A 4,199-nucleotide genomic window follows, 5' to 3' on the forward strand; every position below is an offset into this window, starting at 1 on the left:
ACCTGTGTTGCAGGAATGTCATGGTTCTGCTTTTGGAGGTCACATGGGGGCATTCAAAACTGTGGCAAAGGTTCTTCAAAGTGGGTTCTGGTGGCCTACAATGTTCAAAGATGCCCAGTTGGTGGTTGCAGCATGTGATGCCTGTCAGAGGCATGGGAACATATCTAAAAGAAGTGAGATGCCTCAAAACCCCATTCTAGAAGTGGAGATTTTTGATTGTTGGGGGATTGACTTTATGGGACCTTTCATTTCATCCTTTGGAAATCAATACATACTTGTTGCTGTGGACTATGTGTCCAAATGGGTTGAGGCCATTGCTTCCCCTACCAATGATTCCAAGGTTGTAGTAAAGCTGTTTAAGAGCATCATCTTCCCAAGGTTTGGAGTTCCAAGGGTTGTCATTTCTGATGGAGGATCCCATTTTTTGAACAAGACTCTGGAAGGTTTATTGAGAAAGCATGGAGTCAAACACAAGATAGCTACTCCATATCACCCCCAAACTAGTGGCCAAGTAGAGGTATCTAATAGACAGATCAAGGCCATTCTGGAGAGGACTGTTAGCTCAAGCAGAAAAGATTGGAGCAAAAGGCTTGATGATGCATTATGGGCTTACAGGACTGCCTTTAAAACTCCAATTGGAACATCACCATTCAGTCTGCTATATGGGAAGAGCTGCCACCTTCCTGTTGAGTTGGAGTACAAAGCTATGTGGGCTGTGAAGTTCCTAAACTTTGATATCAAGACAGCTCAAGAGAAAAGGATCATGCAACTCCATGAACTTGAGGAGATTAGGCTTGAGGCTTTTGAAAGCTCAAAGATCTATAAGGAGAAGACCAAAGTCCTGCATGACCAAAAGATTTTAAAGAGAGAGTTCAAGTGTGGTGATTTGGTCTTGCTTTTCAACTCCAGACTTAAGTTGTTTCCAGGAAAGCTTAAGTCTAGGTGGTCTGGACCTTTCAAAGTTCTTGAAGTGAGGCCTTATGGTGCCATTGTCTTAAAAGGAAAGAATGGTCAGAAATTTGTGGTGAATGGACAGAGAGTCAAGCATTACTTAGTTTCACAAGGGAAAGAGGAGGCTACAACAGTTCCTCTTCTTGATCCACCAGCCTGTTAAACAGGTTCTCAAAGTCAAACTTAGAGACTTTAAACAAAGTGCTCTTGGGAGACACCCCAAGCTTATCTTTGTACATAGTTCTTTTGGTTTCTTCTCTTTTCCTTTATGTTTTAGAACTTTTTGATGGGTTTTGTGAGTTGGTCTCAGGTACTAGGTGACCCTTGGAGGACATAACTTGTGATGAATGGAATGGAGCATGTGAGAGAGCTGAGAGGACTGTTTAAAGCCAGAAAAACTCGAAGAACGCCTCAGTGCTACCTAGGTGTGCGGGTTAGTGCATGAAGAACCCAAGCCGCAGCAAGACTCGCGATTTACTCCGGCCTGGGCGTGCTACCTGGTGTGAAAGAACCCTGGCCGCACAATACCTTGAGAAGCCCGAAATGTTTAAGTCCCATTTACTGCGGGATGGGTGTGCGGGTCAGAAGAGAGGGAGCTAGGTCGCACGTCTATTCGGAATTCACTCCGGCTTGAGTGTGCGACCTAGAAACATGGAGGCCAGGCCGCACAAAAAGAAGGGAGGCCAAAGAGTTTAAGTCCCAAAACCTGCGAGATAAGCGTGCTACCTGGAGTGAAAGAACCCTGGCCGCACAATACCTTGAGAAGCCCGAAATGTTTAAGTCCCATTTGCTGCGGGATGGGTGTGCGGGTCAGAAGAAAGGGAGCCAGGCCGCAGCAAGGTTCGGAATTTACTCCGGCTTGGGCGTGCGACCTAGAAGCGTAGACGCTGAGCCGCACCAGAAAGAAGAAGGCCGAAGGTTCTAAGTCCAAAACTGTGCGACCTGGTGCTGCGGCCTAGAACCCTGGGAGACTAAGTCGCACGATCATTCGCAATCTACTCCGAGATGGTCGTGCGACCTGGAAAGAGGAAGGCCAGGCCGCACTAAACAGGAGGAGTCCAAAAACGCCTAAGTCCAAAACTGTGCGACCTTGTGCTGCGGCTTGAAACCCAAGGAGGCTAAGTCGCACGATCATTCGCAATTCACTCCGAGATGGTCGTGCGACCTGGAAAGAGGAGGGTTAGGTCGCAGCATGAAGAGAACGGCTAAGGAGCCTAAGTGACAAAACCCTGCGGCGTGGGCGTGCGACCTAGAAGCATAGGAAACCAAGCCGCAGCATGAAGAGAACGGCCAGAATGCCTAAGTAACAAAAGCTGCGGGATGGTTGTGCGGGTCAGAGCAGAGGATGACCAGGCCGCAGCATGAAGAGAACGGCCAGAATGCCTAAGTAACAAAAGCTGCGGGATGGTTGTGCGGGTCAGAGCAGAGGATGACCAGGCCGCACGAAATTTTTTCCGGTTCTACACCGAGACGGTCACACAGCTCGATCCCGACAGTTCCCGGACGCACAAAAGAGAGAAAGGAGGCCGGTCAATGAGAAAAGGATGGGTCAAAGCCTTGACTGGTCAAAATAGATCTATTGACCACCAGTCCAGAGGCTTGACCCTACCCCACACTCTCTCTTCCTCACTACAAACCCGAGTTTGCAACTATCTCTCACTTTTCTCTCCATTGTTTTCACCATATCTCTCTCATTTCTCCACCAAAATTGTTGATTCAAAGTGCTCTGAGCTCGTTTTTGAGTTGTTAACATCATCCTGATTGCATTTCGAACTTGTTGCATCTTAATCCCAAGGTATTTCGCCCTGTTGAAACTCATCTCTTTCCATGTTCTTCAATGGTGATTTTTTGAACTTTAAAGTGTGGAATCGATTTTGATAGGTTGTTTTAGACCTTGGGATTATTTTTATAAATGCTAGGGTGCTAGATAGTCTTGGAAAACAGAGCACTTTGTTTGTAATTACCTGTTCTTGAATTTTGAAAATTGTTGCAACAATTTTTTTCAAAATTTTGAGACTTTTGTGAGGTTCATCCTTGTACTAACAATATTTTTGAGAATCTCTTGGCAGATGACTGAAAGAACCAACTCTTTGGCCAAGAAGAAGGGCCCTGCATCAAAAGGCAAAGGTTTGGTCTCAGGAACTTCAAAGCCAAGAAACAAAGGTCAAGGTGCAAAGAATACCACAAAGCAAGGAAAGTGTGATCCAGCGCCAAAAAGGACAAGGCCTGAAGGAAGAGCTTTGGTGGTTGCTTCTGGTTCCAAGAAAAAGGGGAAACAGTTGGCTGTGGTATCTGAGAGTGAACAGACTGAAAGTGACTCCAGCAGCTCAGCTGGTGGTTCCCAAGGCACCATTGAAGAGGGATCAAAGAAGTTCAAGACAACTGAACCAGAAACACTTGATTATCTGGCTAAGTTTCAGCAGATAGAGATCCAGCAAGGGAGATTCCCTGATTTGGACTTTCTGAAGAAGATTGGCCTCTATGAAGATGTCAAGACTTTGCTTGGGAACATGGGTGTTGAGTCACTTTTGGAGATGAGAGAAATCGCTTATGAACAAGAGTCCCAAGAGTTCTTAGCCTCCTTTGAAGCTTTCATTTACTACCCAAGGGATTCAAGAATCATTCAAGGAGATGGACTTGGACATGTGGAGTTTACTGTGAAAGGGAAGGAGTATTCAGTGTCATTCAGAGAATTGAATAAGATCTTTGGGTTTTCAGCACCTAGAAATGAACTTCTCTCCAACCAGGTCAATCTCAGAAAAGATGAGATCCAACTTCTATGGAGATCAATTGCTTCTGGGAAGTACACAGCTGGAACAGCAAAGGCCTCTTGGATAAGGAACCCAGTTCTGAGATATGTACACAAGATTCTCTCTCACAGCTTTTACTTCAAGATTGATGTTGGAAGAGTTCACAAGGGAGATCTGATGCTTCTTGGTGTAGGGCTGAGACCGCTGATGCCAACACATGAAGATGGGGAACCCTATGAAGGGTATGAATACCCACTTTGCCTTGCATCTCAATTAGCAAGGTCCTTTGATGTTCTACAAAAAGTGCATGTGGGATTCTACAAAGCAAGATGCAAAGCTGACCCACGGGATGGGTGGTAACAAAGATCTTGAAAGCCATGGGGGTACAGATTCAAGGAGAACAAGGCAAAGTTTGATCTGATTAATGAAGCACATTTGTGTAGGGATTGGCTTTCTCAGGGAAGAGGTGGGTACCAAGGTAGTCTTACAACTTCAAGA

This window comes from Eutrema salsugineum, unplaced genomic scaffold, assembly GCF_000478725.1.
Source record: "Eutrema salsugineum unplaced genomic scaffold, Eutsalg1_0 scaffold_4, whole genome shotgun sequence".
In the NCBI taxonomy this organism is placed as follows: Eukaryota; Viridiplantae; Streptophyta; class Magnoliopsida; order Brassicales; family Brassicaceae; genus Eutrema; species Eutrema salsugineum.